A 22,925-nucleotide genomic window follows, 5' to 3' on the forward strand; every position below is an offset into this window, starting at 1 on the left:
GGCGTTTTCTTTTCTCGAAATAATGTTGGACTGTTTTCTTCAGCCCTTTCACAGCTTCACGTGTCCATTTCTCAAAACATTGCCCTCCGACTAAGCAAAATACTTTCTACTAATATAACGGTTTTTCAGGACGAAAAGTAACCTAGTGCAAATGTTACAATGTAAGTCAACATTTTTCAATAAAAGAGAAAACGCCATAAGTTTGTAATTTAACTCTTTTTTTATATTTAAGTAATACAAACATGACTTCTGATGTACGTATAACGACAGTTTCTTTTGTTAAACAAAAATAATTTGTAATGAATTTACCAGTCCCTGTTTTAGTGATTTATTTAACGAGTGGTGATATGCTTAGCTATGTATAACATTTATTAACCAAAAAAAATGTAATGATTTTACTAGTCTTTCTACTTGCGATTTCTGTAAGTAAAACATGCGAATTTTAGTTGAAACATTTTAGCCGTTTTTGTTTTTTTGCCAATATAGCCCAAAAAGTTCTGGCAACACTGGTCAAAATGTCCAATATTTGTAAACAGGTTTTAAGTTAGGTTAGGAAAATGTGCAAGTTATCACTAGCACAAGTTTTAACTGCGCACCTCATTATTTAAGACAAATCGACGGAAATATTAAAGTATTTAATAAAACTAACGAAATTCTTTACATCCCTGAAGGAAGTCCAATTGCTCGAAAAATATAGTCGTAGGTATAGTAGTTTTGCAAAACCCAAGGATAGTCCAAAAATTTAAAGCACTAAAAGTGGTTCGAATGTAATGCATAAGGTATGAGTTTTGTTCTAAAATTGGTTACAATGGGCGCGTTTATAAGACGTAGCTGTTTAGCTCAACTGCTACGAAACTGCTGGCAACTGTTGGACCCAACAATTATATCTTAGAAACGGCCTGATGAATGTGCCGCCAAATGAACAGCAGATAATATAAACAAATGATATTGCAATAAATAGAGATAGTTGCGCCGATAGTATTTAGAATTCAACGCTGAGCTGCCGCCGTGTTGAAAAAATCGTTCAATGTTATAATGAATTAAACAGTGTATAATTATATAGCAAACATCTTGAAAATTTTTTTTTTGCAACTGCCACCTAACAAAGCGGCGTTAAATTTACTACAAGCGGCGTAAGTCTTTACGATGAGCTAGCGCAAAAATTTCCCGCTTGAAAAAATGGCGGAAAGTTGCCAACTGTTGAGCTGACCGGAACTACTCAACTGTGCGTTTCGAAGACAAACACTCAACAGTTTAACAACAGCTACGTCTTAGAAACGCGCCCAATGCCACGCAGTAGCGGACAATGGGTGTGGTTAACGATTTACTGATATGTAGGCACTTAGTTAACGAATTTTCATGTGCGGCGTTGGCATGTAGAGAGAGTATCCGCTTAGAAAATCTTAGAACCCCGGTTCGAATCGCAGCTGGCGCAAGTTTTATTTTTGTTTTCCCCAAAATTGGTTACAATATAATGCAGAAGCGGACAATTGGTCCGAGCCTAGGACATTCAATGTTAAGTGTAAATAGAATTTTACTTGTTCTAGGACCAAACTTTGGACTACTTACAATCACTTGCAGTCTAGTTTGTGGTGTGCTCTAAGTCTGTTCCGAGATCCTACAGGGTTGCTGATTGTACACACACAAAGATGTTTCCCAAGAATAGTAAGCAAATAAAACTGCTGTATAGTGATGTGCTGAATTTTCGGTACCCAATACTCGGCAAGCAATACTTAAAAAAGATACTTCCTTTTCGGTACCCGATACCGATTCTTTACATTAAACCTTCGCCATTATATGCATTTCAAGTCTAGAAAAAACTTTCGTTAGTAATTTATATGATATCGGCTAAAACACTTGAACTTATCACCAGTTAGCGACAAGTTTCGGATCAATATCGCACTTGTTGACGTACAAATATTTCATATCATACGTCAACAAAACCGATACCGATTCGAAAATTGTTGCTAACTGGTTACAGAATCTGCCCCCAGGCCTACAAAAATGATATCGTTCGATTCAGCTGGAACAAAAATGCTTCAAACAAGTAAGAGTTTCGCTGCATTATGGCCTCGAACCGACATATATTTCGGTACCGAGTATCGAGAGTTTCGGATACTTTTTAAATCGGTACCGAATATCGATCAATACTTAAAAGTACTGACTCAGCACATCACTACTGCTGTTATCTCGACTGTGACGTCAGCAAAACAGCTGATTCTGTCAAATTCACTGAATGCCGATTAGCGGTGTTGCCATCGGCGCCACCTTCTGTATTCTCTCCACCGTGATACGTATGTACCTACATACATATGTACTAGGCTGGGTCGATTTTGTATGGGAGAAAATAAAAGGCATTTGTAATATTATGATGTCTAAGGTCTAAGTCGATGTGGTCTCCTTGGCGTGGGGATGAGGCTTAAGTGGTGACATTGGGGCCTTGAGGGACTTCTATGTCAGCATGAACTAAGAGGGAGGCTCCGCATGAGAACCTGCGTAAGACACGAGCTTACACAGTTTCCTATGTGGAGATTACCGTACCGACGATTACTCCTGCCCTCATCCCTCCTTATTTCTCCTTTCCCAACAACCCAACTCCTCCCCCTAATCCAGGGTGTTATGCGACACCGTGCCCATTGGATGGTTTGCAGCCAGGGGGTTTACCAGACCGGCTGTATTATAACGGCGCCTTCCTGATACCAGGCCGCCTCAGGGAGTAACGGTGGCCTTGCCGCGGCATGGGGCGCTGCCGTGGTGGACCGTTAATTTCCTCTTACTTTTCTTAGACCACCGCGCCCGCCTCGTCGGTCAGGTGGTCGTACGAACAAGATGAATACAAACCAAAAGAANTATAATGCAGAAGCGGACAATTGGTCCGAGCCTAGGACATTCAATGTTAAGTGTAAATAGAATTTTACTTGTTCTAGGACCAAACTTTNCCCCGGTTGGGGATTCTGAGGAGGCGAAGGCATCTCCGGCTAAGGCCACGAGTGGGGCCTGCACGGCCAGCGCCGTAGGGAAACCGGAGCTGGCTATCGACAAAGCTTCGAGCAGCGGTGGGTCGAAGTCGACACCCATAGCTGCCTCTGTCCCGGGTGGGATTTCTGGCCCAGCAGAGGCGAAATCGCCCTGCGTTAAGGGCTTAAGCAGGGCCTTCACGGCCGGTGCCCCAGGGGGGTCGAAGACAACTCCTTCTGGTACTAAAGGCCCCGAAATTCTGCCGGTAGTGGGTAATGCCTGTGCGAAATCGCACGGAGCATCTGGGGGTACGGTGCGTGGCGGAATCGCCAGCACCAGAAAGGGTCTCTCGCCGCGTGTCTTTGGAGCTTCGAGGACCTCGGATCGGGCACCTCAGGGAAGGCCTAAATGGCGCGCCACCGCGGCGAGAAAGGATATCTCGGACCGTCGCATGGCCGCCAAAATTTTGGAACGCTACGGCGATCAGTGTGCTGGTCAAATGAGTGATCAGCATGCCCGAACGCTCGAGTGGGCCAAAAAGGTGGTCGGCGATGCGGAGGCTGCGACATCCGCCCAGNCAGCTCGGATACAAACTTGCGAGGTGAGTCACTTTTTGAGTTTATTCTAAGTGAAAACTTACATATCTGTAACAGGGGGAATTCCCCTACGTTTAGAACTGCTGCCAGGGAGGAGGTTCTTGACCTCACACTGGCTTCATCTGAGACTGCACATCTGATCTCGGATTGGAGGGTTCTGAGCGAGCACTCTTTTTCGATCATAGGTATATTCAATTCTCTTTGGACGAAACGCGTCCACGTAGCAAGCCCTTCAGGAACCTGAGGAGCACGAACTGGGATCTGTATAACAGGAACNTTTTCGGATCATAGGTATATTCAATTCTCTTTGGACGAAACGCGTCCACGTAGCAAGCCCTTCAGGAACCTGAGGAGCACGAACTGGGATCTGTATAACAGGAATCTTCGCGGAGTGCTCCCTGATGCGCCAGAACCAAATTCTGTGCAGTCGGTAGACTCGCTGGAGGAGCTTGTTGAAGTTTTCAAATCTGCGTGCAGGGAAGCTCTTGAAAGCGCATGTCCACTACAATTTCAGAAAGGTAGAGGGAAACCCCTTTGGTGGACTGTGGAGCTCTCTGAGTTAAGAGCGTCGAGCAGAGGACTTTTCAATAGGGCCCGTAGGAGTAAGTTGTTTTCTGATTGGGAACTCTATAAGGTTGGACTAGGAATCTACAAGTCCGAAATAAGAAAGGCTAAAAAGATTTCATGGAGGTGTTTCTGCGAAAACGTTGAAGGGTGTCATGAGTCTTCGAGATTTAGGCGTAATCTTGCTAGGAGTCCTGCTCCGCTGGGCTACTTGAGGGATGAGGCAGGTCACTGGACTATGAGTGGCGAGGAGTCGCTTAGGCTGCTCCCGGACACTCACTTTCCTTCCGATCCCTTCCCTGGGGAGATCTCCCTAGGGGAAGTGTGCGGAGACTGTGCTGCTGTTTCTGACCTCCTGGATGAGCGCCGCCTGGCGTGGGCGATCAATTCGTTCGAACCCTTTAAATCCCCAGGACCTGATGGCATCATACCTGCGCAGCTGCAAAAGGCGGCGGAGGTGTCGCGCCGTTGGTTGGCCCCAATCTACGCGAGCTGCGTTAGATACGGGTACATTCCCAGGGGCTGGAAGGTAGTCAAGGTGGTGTTCATCCCGATGGCTGGAAGCAGCTCTCATGTTGCCCCCAAGGACTTTAGGCCAATCAGTCTTTCATCGTTTCTGCTGAAGACGTTAGAGAGGCTGGTTGATATGCACATAAGGAGCATGATTCCTCGGGATCGCCTGTCTAGAGCTCAGCATGCCTACTGTAAAGGACGGTCGGTCGATACTGCTCTGCATACAATTGTGAGGTGTATAGAGGAAGCCTTCACTCACAAGGACTTTGCCGTAGGAGCCTTCCTCGATATCGAGGGGGCTTTCAATAATGTCCTGCCGGACGCAATAGCTAAGTCGCTAGATAAGCTTGGGGTTGAGGCCAGTCTCATTAGGCTCATCGAAAGCTTGCTGCGTGACAGAACTGTCATGGCCTTCTGGGGTAGCGCCTGCTTGTCTCGCATGGTGAGCAGGGGCACCCCGCAGGAAGGGGTGCCCTCACCCCTTCTCTGGGTCGTCGTGGTGAATGAGCTACTAGTGGAGCTGCAGGGACACGGCTGTCGGGTAATTGCCTATGCAGACGATGTGGCGCTCCTAGTTAAAGGTAAATACCTGAACACTCTGTATGAACTGACCCAACGGTACATTAACATAGTTATTAACTGGGCGGCCAAAAGTGGTCTTGGCGTAAACCCCAGTAAGACAGATCTGGTCTTATTCACAAAAAAATATAAAATCCCCGCCGCTGCTCTTCCCTCGGTTGGAGGTCTGCGCTTACAGCTGTCTGACAGGGTCAAGTACTTGGGCTTGATCCTGGACAGGAAGTTGTCGTGGGTACCAAACATCGAGGAAAGGGCAAGGAAGGCATCAGTGGCCTTATATTGCAGTAGGGGAGCTATTGGTAAGAGATGGGGCATCTCCCCTAAAGTTGTCTATTGGCTATACGAGACCGTAGTCAAGCCAATTATGTTCTATGGGGACCTACTCTGGTGGAACTCACTGGAAAAGGCTACACTAGCTAGGCAGCTGGAGCGCGTACAACGGGCTGCTTTAATTGGTATTAGTGGGGCACTGCGAACCGCCCCCACATTAGCACTGAACGCAATGCTAAACGTAGCGCCTGTCGACGTTGCAGGCAGAGTTGTCGTGGTGCGAGTGGCTATTAGACTCAGGGAAACCGATTGGTTGATCAACTTAGGGACTGGACACTCTGGAGTTCTAGGAGGTTTCGACTTCATCCCCGATCGTACGCATTACTGCACCACCGTTACGGCTCCTAGGAGTTTCTTCTCTGTCCATTTTCCCTCAAGGGATGAGTGGGCCGGGCGGGACTTCTGGAGGAGGGGTGCGGTGAACTTCTTTACGGATGGATCGAAACTGGATGGCAGGGTTGGTGGAGGGGTCTTCTGTCGAGAGCTTTCCATCAGCACTAAGTTCCGGCTCCCGAACTTCTGCAGTGTATTCCAGGCGGAAGTAGCTGCTATCAAGGAGGCGGTGGATTCACTGCTAAGGAGCGTTATAACCACCAGGGAAGTGAGCGTATATTCTGATAGCCAGGCGGCCATCACGGCTTTGAGTTCGTTAGAGGTGCGCTCTAACCTGGTTAAAGAATGTCTTCTCTCTCTCTCAGCCGCGTCGGAATACGTCCGGGACACAGCGATATTGGGGGGAACTGCGTGGCTGACGAGCTGGCGAGGGAAGGAACCCGTGAAACGTTACTACCGAATAAAGAGCGGCTGCGGGTGCCATTGATCGCTTGCGGTTCGCTCTTGGATAAATGGGCCTCATGTCAGCTCAGCGAACGCTGGGCGAATACCATGACATGTGCGATCGCAAGGTCCTTTTGGCCGAGGGTGGACCGGGGGCGATCGAGGGCACTCCTCACACTCACAAAGCCACAGCTATCACTTCTGGTGGAGGTTTTAACGGGTCACTGTCCTATCGGCATCCTCGCGGTTAAGCTGAACATTCTGCCGGACCCTTTATGTCGCTGTTGTCTGGAAGATGACGAGGTAGAATCACCTCAACACTACCTTCTTAGGTGCCCAGCGTTTGCGAGGCTATGGTTGAAGTACTTTGGCTCTCACTTTCTAAACAGCCCCGAGGAGCTCTGGGGCATTGAGATTAGCCGTATTAGTAAATACATAATCGGCTCGGAGCGTTTTAACGATAAAGTTTAGGGGGCCTTTCCAAATTGTGGTATCACAAAGGACAATCTTACATTGTCTAAGTGAGCTCCGGTTACACGGGGCTGCCACCTTACCTAACCTAACCTAAGGTCTAAATCAATTGTTATTGGCCACGAAAGATTAACTTAAAACTTATCTTTGGCCTGCGCAATTGAATCAAAGTGTATGCATTTTGAAAATTAAACTTTGGGTTGTAATATCTATGGAATACGTTAACTGTTATAAACAGGACGATATATCCAACTAAGGGTTATTAAATTTAGTACCTCAAGTTCATTTATCATTTTTCAATAAGTCTACCAGATTTAAGATATTAGATAAAACTTACAAAAACTATAATTATCCCTTATGAATTTTCAATTCTTCATTACTTCAGCAACCAAGTGAAAAATACAAAAAAGTGAGACGAGATTTATTTCTAAAGTTTTAATGTTTTCGGATGTTTATATATTATTAAAAGGACCATGGACTTGGTCACGCCGATTCGATCAGTTTTCAAGATCGTGGTGAATGAAGTCAAACATGTATTGTCAAAGATTAGCAATCGTTTGATAAGTTAATAGTAGTTTCAAGCATATAAGTATTTACATACATTAACATAACACAATTAGGCTGAGAAACGCCCGTTTTAAGTCCATTTATGTAATCTTGAAAATTGGGCGGAATGGTTTCATTAGACACCGAAGAAGCACATTTTTCGCGGTTTCTAAATTTGCCGTTATATGAAAGTAGGGGACGTGCAAAAATTGTTTAGATATACATAAATATTTTAGTTACTCCTATTATGTGAAAAAGTGACTGTAGGTAAATGCAATAGTCTTTAACATATCCTAGGAAATCCTTTTGAGGAATCTCCAATTGGACGATATTGCTTTCCATTCAGCTTGAACGAAAAAAGTCACTCCCTGCCACACTTTTCTGTAATCCTGTTCTTTCATTTAAAGGTTATTTTTACAATTGAAGATACATTTTTTTGGGAAACAACTGGAGATCCACTTAAGTTTTCCTATATAACTTTGGTAAATGTTACTCGATTGGTACGTAATAATTACCAATTTACTGTTACTGATTTATGATAATAATATGATGAAAATAGTTCAGATTATAAACAAATTATTTTAAAATAAAAAAAAAATTAACAAATTATTTTGTCAATTTCCTATATTTGCAATTTGTATATTGGGTACATAAAAATAAGTAAACTAATTAGTGTTTCTAGAAGTTGTGCCTGTACAGTGTTTCCATACTCATTTGCATAAACAAAATTTTTCTCGATGATGGAAAATAATGGCCTTTCTATTAGAACTACCGAAATTGTTCCTAAATTTGCGAAAATTCGCAAACTATAGCTAATATTAAAAAAAGATTAGAATATTTGGAACCAGCGACCTAAATGCACGCCAGCAGTATTAATGCTGTTCTTTACATCTTTTGACTATAGGCCAGTGCAATTATCAAGAGAACAATTCATATTTTATTGAAAACAGACTTTTGCGTTAACGGATTCATTATCTAATAATACAACGGTGGGCAAACTTGGCTCCTTGAGCCAAATGCGGCTGTTTGCTTAGTAAAGTGCGGCTCTCTTTACTTTCCAAACAAACAAAATTTTTCACGATGATGGAAAATAATGGCCTTTCTATTAGAACTACCGAAATTGTTCCTAAATTTGCGAAAATTCGCAAACTATAGCTAATATTAAAAAAAGATTAGAATATTTGGAACCAGCGACCTAAATGCATGCCAGCAGTATTAATGCTGTTCTTTACATCTTTTGACTATAGGCCAGTGCAATTATCAAGAGAACAATTAATATTTTATTGAAAACAGACTTTTGCGTTAACGGATTCATTATCTAATAATACAACGGTGGGCAAACTTGGCTCCTTGAGCCAAATGCGGCTCTTTGCTTAGTAAAGTGCGGCTCTCTTTACTTTCCATATGTATGTATGTATGTATGTACATTTACGTATTTATGTATGTACATTTACGTATTTGGAGAAAGAAACATTTGACATCATGTACTTCGGTTATTATATATATATATAAAATCTTGTCAAAATCCGTTCAGTGGCGTGGTTAAAATATCTCGCCTTTCCTTTATACTATGTATAGAAGATAGTAATTTTAAATAGGTCGGAACCCTACCCAAAAACTTAAAGTTTTTGTACATGCGAAGGTCATGCACTTTCATTTGGTATCTAATTCTTTTATCCAACGGACGGTGAAGATCTTATAGTTTTTGAACAGGTGGCAACCCTACTCAGAAAAATAATACATGATTACACATCCAGAGGCTAAGTCTTTTCATTTGACAGTAACGGTACAGAACTGATGCCTATGCTTATTATGATTGAATATAGTAATTTTATTAACAGGTGGCAACCCTATTAAAAAAAGTATTAGTGCTTTCCTAGAGGTCAATGCCTTTCATTTGACACCTCTTCTTTTGTAATCCAACGAACGATGCGGATCCTATAGTTTCTAGACAGGTGGCAACCCTATTAAAATTCTACGTAAAAAAGATCCCTCTTCAGTCGATACAGAGTATACTAGAGAAAATCTCGTCAAAATCCGTTCAGTAGTTTTCGAGATTACCGCGTACAAAGAATCTCGACTTTCCTTTATACTATGTGTTCGTGCCGAACAAGGGTTACGAAAACCACACGGCGTGGTGAATTTTCCTACATTGGCTCTTCCTCCCTTTTTTCGTATGTTAGTTTTTAAGGCGTATGCGCAAATGAATTGTTAGCTCGTAAGTCAGAATTTTTATAGAAAAAACCAAAACCGCTTTCTTTCGCCGAACATTGCCTGATTTTTTTCTCCGGTCACTTGGAGCTCCACTGATTGGCATTAGGCCACCCATTATCGCACGCACATTTTGGTCCCATCGAACCGGATTATAAGAACAAAAGAACAAGTCGATCCTCCACACCTAAGACTTCACCTAGTTCACCAGGAGGAAAACAGTAATTAAGCCGCTTATCACCTCAACAAGTACATTATCCACACCTGAGGGTTCGCATAGTTCACCAGGAGGAAAACAGCAATCGAGGTTTGTTTTTGTTGGAGTTTATTGGCACTAGTTATGTAAAATTTCCGGCCGCTGTTAAAAACTTCTAATAACCTCATTGTACATAACTTGCTTATATATATGTATATATAGTTATAAATCTCCGTTATGTATTTCATCAGTCTGCAGTAAACGGTTCTCTATTTACTTTACCATGCGCCAAGCCCTTTGATGCACATGAATAGTGGGAATGGCATTCTATGCAAGGAATACGTAATATAATGCGAAGATAGGCAAATCGGTACAGTCGGCCTACCGTTCAAATTCCAGTCCGACAATACGAAACTTATTTTACATACTTCCATCGTCGTTTTTAATTTAAACCAATTAAATTCAATCAAAAAGCAACTTTTCGTATAGTTAGACCTTTTAAAGAGTAAACGATTCAACAATCATAAAAAATGTCCAATTTGGAAAATTTTATTCGTCTTACTGACAGTCTCGTAGAGTTTGAAATTGACTTTGCTGATGATCCGCAGCTGTCGCAATAGATTCACGCCCGCGATGTCCACAAAGAAGAAGCCAAATCCATTTGGAATAACATTAAGAGAGCATACGAAGATTACGTTCAGGAAACAGATGGAAAAGTCTGCCGAAAATATGGCATCGCTTAGAAATAGGTACCGAAGTTCGTATGAAACTTTTGTACGTTGTGTAGCCAAGATTAGTGAGCGCGGTATAAATGAGACTGTAAAGGGTGAACACACCAAAACTGCGACACTTAGAGATTACTACCAGAAACAAACTAGAAGGCTTTGAAATTATTTTTTTCTGTATTATATAACTTGGAAGTTTAGATGTTATTAAAATATTAGTTATTATTTCCTCCATATGCAAGTGATCGGTATTTTCATCGCACACGCGCCATCATGTTCTGCACGACTGCATCATCGACTTTACGCGATGCGCACAACTACTTTATTTTGCACTCTTCAATATTTTTCACTGTTTCACCTGTTTTCTTCAAGATTCCTTTGACAATTTGCCAATATTCCCCAATAGGACGTAGCTCTGGGCTATTTTGTGGATTGTAGTCGTGAGATACAAAATTGATGTTATATGCATTATACCACGGCAATGTGTCCTTGGCATAGTTATCTCTTGATAAATGACAGAAGACGCCTTTTGAGGCACTCATCCCGATAAACTTGATCATTCATTGTCACGGATGGGAAAAAGGGCTGCTCTTACGGCCACAGGAAGAAATAGCTTGCCAAACCATGTTGTTTTTTGGAAATTTCGCGAAAACGCACTGAGGACCTTCCGAGCACTGTTTTTATCACTTTGACCATGCTAACCCCCGCTCCCTGGTTTTCTCGTAACTGCTAGGCCTTATTTGTACCGATTAAAACCCTGCAAACCGTCGAATAGTGCAATCTTTAATTTTTAGCAATTTTACGTGTACTCATGACCGGATCATTTATAAACTCGTGCAAAATGGTTTGTCTCGTTTCTAACTCGGTCGCCATTTTTAACTCAACTAGGAATCAAATTCAAATGAAATTTCTTCTACGTCCAACTAAGGTCATGGTCAGCTTATGGTATTTGAATTTCAAAATATTGAAATCTTTTTGGGTAAGTGTCGCAGTTTTGGTGTGTTCACCCTTTACTCACATCCAGTAATTTTACTTCACCACGAAGAACATTAGATATCGTATGACATGGAAGCTTTTAATGGCGACTATTCCATGTGGCCAACATTTAGAGACCTTTTTTCTGCGATGTATGTCAATAATGAGAGGTTAAGTGAAGTTGAAAAGCTATTTCACTAAAGAAAGAAAACAAACGGTGAGGCGCATGAAATTGTGAGCACGGCTTCTCTTACAAACGAGGGGTTTCAGACGGCATGGAATACCTTAAAATCTCGCTTTGAAAATACTCCTGGGAGTAGAGTATTTTCAAAGCGACTCCTGTTCAATATCCCTGTTGTCAAATATGAATCAGCCGCAGACATAGAAAAGCTATAGCGGGATATAAACGGATGCGTATCCGCTTTGGATATGTATAAGATTCCTGTAAATAGCTGGAATTCCTTTTTTGTTTACCTTTGTCCCTCACGATTGCCAGAAACCTCGCTTGCTCTTTGGGAGCAGTCGATAGAGGTAAAAAATAAAATTCCTTATTGGAGTCAGTTAGACTCCTTCCTGACATCACGATGTCAAACTCTGGAAACGCTTTCTGAGAATCGAATTATTTCAAAGAAGTCCACCATGCCCAAAGAACCACAATCCTCAATTAGCAAGGTGAATGCACATCACGCTAACCTTCCCAAACCTAATTGTAAGCTGTGCCCTAACGAACAACACTCACTTCGTCAGTGCCCTCGTTTTTTAGCAATGGATATGAGCGATCGTTTTGCAGTTATTAAAAAATATTCCTTGTGTATCAATTGCTTCGCGAGGGCTCATGCAGTTAACNCTAACGAACAACACTCACTTCGTCAGTGCCCTCGTTTTTTAGCAATGGATGTGAGCGATCGTTTTGCAGTTATTAAAAAATATTCCTTGTGTATCAATTGCTTCGCGAGGGCTCATGCAGTTAAGAATTGTAAGAGCAGACACAACTGCTACACCTGCCATCGACTACATAATACGTTGCTACACCGCAATAATGGCAGCTCCTCGTCTGTTGATACGCCAAAGCAACCCCCGAGCCAGAGCTGGCGTTCTTCCAACAGTTCCAATACATCAAACACTGCTCAAATACAGTCCACAGAAACTCCTTCCGCAAATAAAATCCAATCTTTTTTTACGGTAATTCTAAAGCGATATTATTGGCAATCACAATGGTTCAAATTTATCACCGTGGAGTGGTTTATGCAGCTAGGGCCTTAATAGACTCTGGATCGGAAGGAACCTTCATATCCGAAAGGCTTTTTAAGATGCTAAAATTACCAACCCGCAATGTCAATGCCCACATCTCCGGACTTAACAAATCGGTATCAGATGAAGTACCCAAATCTCGTCTCATTACCCTTGGTTCACGTTTGAATCCCCACACTAGAATAGAGGCGTCCGTGTTAGTTTTGCCACAGCTCACTAGCAATTTGCCTACATCTACTATTGACTCAAACATACTTTCTTCACTTCCAGCCTTTGAATTAGCAGATACCAGCGGCGGATCCAGAATTTTCTGCGTTTTTCCCCTTATTCTAATTACCTTAAACGAGCAATTTTTGTGTATATGTATATGTATCCATAAGTTTCTCGGCAAAAATCGTTTTAAAAAGACTTTCGAAGTTGTATTTCTTCTAATTGCCAAAAAAATTTTATTTGTCACGGAGAAAATACCGCAAAAAATTATTTGTATCGTGCGAATATCTATAGAAATTATCAGGGTTTGAAAAAGTGTTAGCACAGCGACAACAGCCAAGTATTTGCTTTATTATAAATCGTTGTTGCTTTGCTAGCCGGCAATTACAAGTACCTGATGAAGATCTTGCAGAAGCAATGAGCTTAGCCGACGACGCTTTGAAGGAATTTGAAGAAATGCGACAAGATGCAGAAAAAAACTTTCATTTGCTTTTCGAACACGTAGTATGCACCAACCTTGGTACAGAAATCAAAGTACCGCGATACAGCAGTCGCCAAAAGAATCGCTTTAATGTGAAAACCGGAGACGCCGATGCATACTATCGCATTGCTTTTTACATACCCTTCCTTGATACATATATTGCTCATTTGAAAAGCCGGTTCCTAAATCATAAATAAGTTTTAAATAATTTTAGTGTTTTGTTTCCAAAGTATGATTTTAACGAAAAAAAAAAACTGAAGAATTCAGGCATGTTCTGAAATTCGTACGATTTGAATTCGGAACCGAAATGACAATTCGAACGATTTTATTTTATTCGAATGTAACTTCGAAACAGCTGACGGCTTTATGTCAACTGAACACACCCCATGACAAAAGAGGTGGTTGTTTGAAAAATTGACTTTTAAACGAATTTTCTTTAAAAATAAAATGTTTTTTACGGCAGCTTACGCATTGAATGAAAGGGAGCAACGTTATCAAATGAGAGTTAATCGACGACGGTTAAGAGATGAATCTAACCCCCTAAGTGCGCCTGATTCAATGTAAGTTTTGAACAAACGTTCGAGGAGTTTGCCTGTTTAAATTTAACTGCTTTTATTATTATCAAATAGAAGACTTTGTAGAAACAGAAGGGCACAACCCAACCAGAAGAAATTGTTGAAGAAAATACTGAACTCGAAGAAAATACAAATTTGAATAATGTTGGCCGAAATTTAAGACACTTAATTGCCAATAATTTAATATTATAGAACAGAACGTAAACTTTATTCACTTATAAAAAAATAAGTTAACAAAAACTCAGTGTAAATATCTATATATTAAATCACCTCATTGATGATTCTAACTCGAGCATCCTCATTTTTATTTTGACTTTTTCTTGTACCAACTGTTCCATCTTGATATAATGTTTCTTTTTTTCTTCTATGTCACGTCGCATTAAACTATTCTGTTCCGCTAGAAGTTGGTTTTGGGTTTCCACCGCTTTACAAAGGCGTTCAAAATCATAATTGTTTTCATTGTTTTTTTGGTTCTCGCATATTTCTCGCAGCGTTATTGCAATTGTTTTCATTGTTTCATTTTGTGTTGTCATACGCGAACGGAGACAATCTTCATTATCCACGGTTCTTGCTCTTTTCCGTGGCTGCGCACTGACGGCATCGTGGCTTGTCTGCGGACGTTCATCTTCATCGGACTCACCAACGTTCACACTTTCAACTTCCTCTCGTGTGCCGAATATCCTAGCTTGTGCTATGCCCTCGACTGCCGCAAATATGCCACAAATTCGAGCCACACTCTCCTCATTTTGGGTTAATATCATATATGTAATACTTCTATATTGGCAGTAAGCTAACTTCTCAATGTGTAAGCATTCCGAAATCAAAGCGAGACAGTTTAGTACGGTTTTTGTCAATGTATTGTGTACTTGAGTGCCCTTTTTGTATATGTGTTGTGTACATGTTTATTTATAAACGTATGTGTTCCTTTTCTTTCGTACGTGTTTATTTATATATCTGTACTGTAGTGTTTTCGGACGGTACTAGCTCTTACTGCCAATATAGGAGTATTACATATATGGTTAATATATATTTATTAAAAGGCCCTCCTCCTGTTGCCCTCGACTCCATATTATTATGTCCTACCTTTTTTTTAATGTTCGCTTTCCAGTCAGACCATATCTGCAAAACAATAAAGCTATTTAAATTACATGAATTTGGAAATTAGATTAAAACTTTACTTTTTTCCAACCATTCACATCTTTCTGTGGTGGACCTTCTACATTCAATAACATGGCTAGCTCTTTCCACTTCTCTTCGGCATTCCCTCGATCGCCTTTTACAAAATTTTTGGCCAAATCTTGATGAGTTTCCATGAACTGAACAAAAATTAGTTCTTGTTTGGAGTTCTTGTGTTTCCCCCTGAATATTTTTGATATTTAACGTTTATTTACAAAATAAGATGATATATTTCAAAATAATACTTACATTGTTATGCGTATTATTGATACAAAATATTTTAAAATTTCAAACCGCTCTCGTCTACGTTGCCGAATACAAAACAGTAAAATTTTACCGATTTCGTTTTCCAGAACAGGGTGACAAATCGATTTGGCAATGTTCGAAAAAAACAAAAACGGAACGATTTACAGAACCTGTCATACGATTTAAAAACGGAAAATCCGAAAATGTTGATCGAAAACGATTTACAGAACATGCCTGATTGTTTGCTTTCTATGAAAAAGTAATCGACTGCTCGAAACAAAACTTTCTTCTGGAGGTAAAAATATGGAAAAAACGAGTTTCACACGAACATTTTCGAAATGCTCTCGAAGCATTACAAGTAGCTTATAGAACGTCTTTTGAGAATGTTTCTAAGATCTTACGTATATTGGCACTTTTGCCCGTTTCAATAGCCACACCTGAACGAAGCTTTTCATGCCTGAAAAGAATTAAAACCTACTTGAGAAATACAACATGTCAAGAAAGGCTCAACGGTCTAGCATCTATGAATATTCACAAAGATATAAATTTTTCAGTTGACGAAGTTCTAGAAGAATCGTTTTTGAAGACTTGTACCGGAAGACCACCTATAGAAACGAGGAAGATCGTTATGTAGTCTCGCTTCCTTTTAAAGAAGATAAATCGGAACAAGGGCTAGGAAACTCGCGAGACATAGCAAAGGCACAATTCTACCGTAATGAAGCACGTTGAGCAAAAATTTTAATTTCAAAACGGAATATGACAACGTTCTAAAAGAGTATATCGAACTTCAACATATGATAAAGGTTTCACCCCCACCAGATTTGTGCTCGAATATTTCCAACTACTATCTTCCGCACCATGCGGTTGTAAAACCTAAAAGCACCACAACAAAGGTACGCATAGTTTTTAACGCATCCAACCCGTCTTCAAGTGGCAATAGTTTAAACGATATTTTGCATACAGGGCCAGTGCTTCAATCCGACTTAACGTTGTTAGTGCTAAATTGGCGTTTTCCTCGTTATGTTNAATGGCAATAGTTTAAACGATATTTTGCATACAGGGCCAGTGCTTCAATCCGACTTAACGTTGTTAGTGCTAAATTGGCGTTTTCCTCGTTATGTGTTTAATGGCGACCTTCAAAAGATGTACCGCCAAATCTTGGAAAATCCTAAACATACGCCATTCCAACGCATACTCTTTAGATCTTCGTCCAGTAATCCTTTAACAAACTATGAACTTAAAACAGTTACCTTTGGCGTAAACTGTGCGCCTTACTTGGCCATTCGCACTCTTCTTCAGTTAGCCGAAGATGTTACGGAAAGCCTTTCACTAGTTAGCTCTATTCTGCGCCACTGTACTTATGTGGATGATGTTTTGGCCGGCGCGCATGACTACCGTACCGCTATTGATGCTCGAAATCAATTAATATCTGCTCTAAGTTCAGCACGATTTTCTATTCGCAAATGGACTTCAAATTCTCAATAAATATTGAAGGACATTCCTCGTAATAATTTATTAAAAGAAAATTTTNCTCGAAATCAATTAATATCTGCTCTAAGTTCAGCACGATTTTCTATTCGCAAATGGACTTCAAATTCTCAATAAATATTGAAGGACATTCCTCGTAATCATTTATTAAAAGAAAATTTTCTTCAGTTCGACGACACAAGCCTGGCAAAAACACAGGGAGTTCGCTGGAATGCCCATTCTGATTTATTTTATTTCGTAGTTAGTCCATTGCCACAAAAACCTGCATACACAAAACGTGAAGTTCTATCCCACATTTCTAAGCTATTTGATCCAGCAGGATGGTTCGCACCTTGCGTTGTTTTTGCAAAGATTCTAATGCAAGAAATTTGGATTGAAAAAACTGGCTGGGATGATTTCATCTCTGAGAGATGCCTTAGAAAATGGACTACGTTTCTTTACGACTATCCTTTCATTAGCGATATTAAGATACCTAGATGGCTTTCATATACTCCTACCGCCAGTTCTAGGGTAGTTTCATTGCTTTTGCGATGCATCGGAGAAAGCCTATGCGGCGGCTATCTACGTACGAGTAGCGATCGATTCGGAGGTTTCAGTCAATTTGTTAGTCGCAAAAACAAAAGTGGCAAAACACTATCCTTGCCGCGGCTAGAGCTTTGTGGTGCTACGCTTCTAGCTGAGGTAGTCGAAAACTACTACAAAGCTTACGTATTGAAAGCCATGAATTATTCTTTTGGACTGACTCCACAATAGTCTTGGCTTTGTTACGTAAGCCACCTTGCTGTTGGACAACCTTTGTTGCCAATAGGGTGTCAAAAGTTGTTTCGAAGATAGGACACTTAAACTGGTTTCATGTAGATTCGGCGAAAAGCTCTGCTGACCTGGCAACTCGGGGCTTACCTCCACAAGAGCTGGCTGGCAATCCTTTATGGTGACATGGACCGGAATGGCTTAAACGTCCAAAAGAAGAGTGGCCGAATGTATCAAATGGATCAGTTACCGATACAACTCTAGAGCAAAAAACAGTAAAGGTATATAGCACCTGCTTAAAGGACTTCGACGTTATCATTAACCGTTTTTCTGATCTTCCAAGGGCACTGCGGGTAATCGCATATGTATTTAGATTTTTGCATCGTACCCATCCAAAACTCCGCAATAATTTTTCTGAGAGTTCCCGAGATATCACCGCTTCCGAAATTAGCCAAGTCGAACATCGTCTCGTTCGATTATGCCAGCAGACCCATTTCATCGAGGAGTATGAAGGCCTTAAAGAGAAGCATCAAATTTCTAGAAGAAGGCATATCATTTCTCTAAACCAGAGGTGGGCACTCATACTATCACACACATGCGCTTGTGTGCGAAGCAGCGAAGTTTTGCTCAACAGCAAGTACTCGGACTTTACCACATTTGTGGAATTGATAGCACTTTTTTTTGCGCATGAATGAATGGACATTTTCTACAACAAAAAACAACTTCGCTTGCTGCGACGTCGACACATGTATGATAAGATCGTTTTCGTGCGTCTTACGATAATTGACGATTGATTGAAGTTCTGAACACATTGAAAACGACGAGCTACCGACCACAGCTTCCAATTTGTCATCTTTATTATCTAAGCGCTTTGTCGATGGCGACATGATTTCTTTGAACGCGGCAGCGACATCATGAATTTGTATGAGTTTGACATAAAAGAAGAGGAAGAACCTTATCTGTCGCCAGAAAAATAGAAATAGATCTAATCTGGCCACAACCACAGCCGTCGCGTAGCCCGGTCGCCGCCAAAATAATTATCTACATAAGAGTACGTGTTAAAATAATTTGACAGCTGTGGTTTGTAGCTCGTCGTTTTCATTGTGTTCGGGCTATGATGCTTTTCTAGCACTTCGGCAAAGCAAATCAAATTAGTTGCTGCTGAGACTTCACTGCGCAACTATTCGAATAATACACACATAAAATGTTTCGGGAGGAATGGGAAATAAATTTTTTTTTGCATAGAAAACATGGATGGGTGTGCGCAATGCGTGATCTGCTATCGCGTTATGAGTCCAAATTTTATGTCTTGTTTAAAAAGACATTACAAACTGTGTCATAGTCATTTTGAAAAGGTGAAAGAGTGTGATCGAGCACTGAAGCCTTTAGAATTAAAAGCAGCTTTTTTTATTAAATGTATGGTTGGTGAAAGTAATATACATCAACACGACAATTATCAATGTCTATCAGAAAATGATGGATCATTTCTAAAAAAGCATCTTATTCTGTCGCTTTGGCTTTTTATTTAGAATTTCTAGAAAAGTTTTAGGTATGCAGTTTTATAGCCCATTAAAATTTAGTAGCTCAAAGTGCAAATTTCAAGCGCTAGAAAATCGCGTTGATTTTTAATGATTGGCAATTTCTTTTATATGGAAGAAAATACCTAGCACCGTCAGCAAAAAAAAAAGAAAAACATTAATTAAACAAAAATATAAAAAGCCAAAACTGGTCAAAATGTCACTTAACTTAATCAGCTGACCATAAGTGCATATAACATATTTATAAATTTATTTATTTGAATCTACCACATTGTTTTGGAATGTACCACATTTTTTCATGCTTATTTACCACTAAGAAAACTTTCTTCGTCCGAACACTCAACAGCAACTGATTTCATTTGCTTTGCCGAAATACCAGCGAAGCATCAGTCAATCGTCAATTAACGTAACACACACGAAGACGATGATAGTATACATGTGTCGACGTCGCAGCAAGCAGCATTTTGAAGCCCAATTACATGTGTTTGGGAAATAAAAAAATGCCCGCCTCTGCTCTAAACCCTTTTCTTGATAATTCTGGTCTCATGCGAGTTTGCGGACGGTTAATCAATTCACCATTGATGTCGTACGATGAACGACATCCGCTAATCTTGCCACACAATTGCCACCTTTTCAAAGTTGATTGTAAAATTCACGCATCTTATTTCGATTCACGGAGGCAACCAGCTGGTTCTTCGGCTTATACGCATGCGCTTTTGGATACCAAAGGCTAAAAACCTCATCAAAATGGTTATTCAGAATTGCAAGGTGTGTGTAATACATAAGCAAAAACCCTTACACAATTAATGCCCGCTCTTCCACCTGAGCGAACTACACTCTCTCGTCCCGCATTTTTGGCAGCTTTCAGTAGATTTGTATCCAGGCGTGGATGCCCAGCGAATTTATATTCGGATAACGGCAACAACTTTGTGGGCGCTTCAAAGCAATTACTGAGAGACTTTCTTCAATCATCCCGGTCTGAAACAATATCTGCTTATGGGTATCAAGGCCTTTCGTGGCATTTATTCCGCCTGCCGCTCCCCATATGGGTGGCTTATGGGAAGCGGCAGTTAAAAGTTTTAAGTTGCACTTTAACAAAGTTGCAGCCTCCTTTAAGTACACCTTTGAAGAGTTCTCTACCCTTTTGTCCAAAATTGAGGCCTACTTAAATTCCCGCCCCATCTCGCCAATGTCCGAGAACGCATCTGATCTTAGTCCTTTAACCCCAGGCCACTTCCTGGCCGGTGGGCCACTGCTTGCACCACCAGAGAGTGAGATACATGCACAGCCAATTTCTGTATTTAATCGTTGGCAACGCCTTCAAGCCATTAATCAGCATTTTTAAATGGCTTGAAGGCGTTGCCAACGATTAACTACAGAAATTGGCTGTGCATGTATCTCACTCTCTGGTGGTGCAAGCAGTGGCCCACCGGCCAGGAAGGGGCCTGGGGTTAAAGGACTAAGATCAGATGCGTTCTCGGACATTGGCGAGATGGGGCGGGAATTTAAGCAGGCCTCAATTTTGGACAAAAAGGTAGAGACTTCTTCAAAGGTGTACTTAGAGGAGGCTGCAACTTTGTTAAAGTGCAACTTAAAACTTTTAACTGCCGCATCCCATAAGCCACCCATATGGGGAGCGGCAGGCTGAATAAAATGCCACGAAAGGCCTTGATACCCATAAGCAGATATTGTTTCAGACCGGGATGACTGAAGAAAGTCTCTCAGTAATTGCTTTGAAGCGCCCACAAAGTTTTTGCCGTTATCCGAATATAAATTCGCTGGGCATCCACTTCTGGATACAAATCTACTGAAAGCTGCCAAAAATGCGGCCGTGGTTAGTTCGCTCTTTGCCTCCAAATGGATCGCTTTGCAGCCAAAACAAACAAAAACGCACACATACCCTTTCGTAATACGGAAAGAACGCACACTGAAACTCTTCAAGTCAAAGGGGCCTGCGTAAAATAGATACACACATACGCAAATTGAGATCGGAACATTATCCGATTGGAGAATGAAAATTGGCTTTCGGACTTAATGTTCTTTACCGATATGATGGAACGTTTCCAAAACTTGAATCTCTACAAGAGAATAAAAATGTTTTTGATTTGTCGTAAATTATTTTAAGTTTTAGAGCTAAACTAGGTCTTTTTATTCATGATCTCAAAAAAAAAGAATATTTCACAATTTTCCATGGCTAGAAAAAAACATTGCACATGATTTAAAAACAGATTTTGAAAAAAGATTAGCCGATTTGAAGTTATTTAAATGTACGTTTGCATACTTCATAAACCCTTTTTTATGTAACATAATTGAGGATGAATTTACAATATCCGAAAAATTCCTTTTTAAGAAAAGCGAAGAGTTGTAGTTTATGGAATTAAAAGAAGATAAGGCCCTGGAAATGCAACATAAAGCTTTGCCATCAATTTTCCANACCTTTTTTATGTAACATAATTGAGGATGAATTTACAATATCCGAAAAATTCCTTTTTAAGAAAAGCGAAGAGTTGTAGTTTATGGAATTAAAAGAAGATAAGGCCCTGGAAATGCAACATAAAGCTTTGCCATCAATTTTCCATCAATTTTATACTTTTAAATGTAAACAAAATTTCTATCAGCTGTTCGTCTAACTTGCAAGTTTCTGTACATTTTCTGTTCGCCTACTATTTGGAATATTTTCCTCTTGTGAGAGAACAGATGACATTTCGCCGGAATATTGCTGTTGGACATTTTTTACTGGAGATTTTAAACGAACGTATCTATTGACTAACCAACATTTAACAGAACTGTTACGAACGGCTTTAACTGACGCAAAACCAGATTTTGAAAATTTCGCCAAAGGGATCTTTTGAATTTTCTTTAATATCTATCTTACGTACATTAGAACAATAATACAATTTTTTCAGTTCTAATAATAATTTTATTTAAAAATAAATTTTTTTTATATTTTTTGGTTTTTTTGTGGGTCTTTGTAGCATATTTAGATTTTACATGTGGCTCTTTTCGGCCTCGGCCTTCCACCCCTGTAATAATATGCACCAAACCTTTTTGCTGAACCCAGCATTTTTAACAAGAATTGGTCTTAAGCGACTAATGTGCTGTGGGTCACTTGGCGGTCGATGTGCGGGCTTTTACAATTAAAATAAAAGACTAATATTTTGCAGGATTGTTTTAACTTCATGATACAATATATTTTCACTATTACCAAGGGATCTGAAAAAAATTAGATTTTCGCCCCGTCCTAATAAGTACGTATGTTTTTACGTATGTTAAGCTAGCCAATATGCGTTCGTTTAAATATTTATGTTTATGTATTATGTATGTTTAAATAGAACCATATACTACAGCTCTGCATTACATCAGAGTATCACAAAACTTCTTCAAGGGATTACTCCATGGAGTATCAACCTCTCGGCAACACAGCGCAATAAACATCGTGTAGGCATTACGATCATTAAAACTCGAGCAATGATCGGTTAACAATAAGCTGGCGTAGAGACATGAGTTGGGCCGCTACTGCATCACAGAGGAGCATTTTGTAAGTATATACTCCAATATAGCACAAATGGACCACATTGTCCAACGATTTTTGCAGAATGGCCAATAAGCTGATAAAAGTTTGCATTTTATGTGTTCGTTTATGGCTGGAAGTCCCTGGTTCTTCTAAAACTGGCGAAAAAATCAGAAGAAAAGCAGCGGAATCAATACAAAAGCCCAATCTTTCACCACTGGTGGTACCAAGAGATCGCAGGACATCCTCTATAGCATT

The 22,925-nt window shown here is 40.4% G+C and overlaps 1 long non-coding RNA gene across 1 annotated transcript; it reads left to right on the forward strand.

The window, feature by feature from the left end:
• The first annotated feature begins 1,546 nt into the window (after positions 1-1,546).
• Positions 1,547-21,424, forward strand: LOC108363560 (uncharacterized). The gene is made up of 3 exons (XR_001847633.1): positions 1,547-1,625; positions 19,796-19,801; positions 21,414-21,424. It is a non-coding gene; the product is annotated as an uncharacterized LOC108363560 (long non-coding RNA).
• The last annotated feature ends 1,501 nt before the right edge of the window (positions 21,425-22,925 follow it).

The sequence above is a fragment of the Rhagoletis zephyria genome, unplaced genomic scaffold (genome assembly GCF_001687245.7).
Source record: "Rhagoletis zephyria isolate East Lansing unplaced genomic scaffold, Rhagoletis_zephyria_1.1 Rzeph_scaffold_01304, whole genome shotgun sequence".
Lineage (NCBI taxonomy): Eukaryota > Metazoa > Arthropoda > Insecta > Diptera > Tephritidae > Rhagoletis > Rhagoletis zephyria.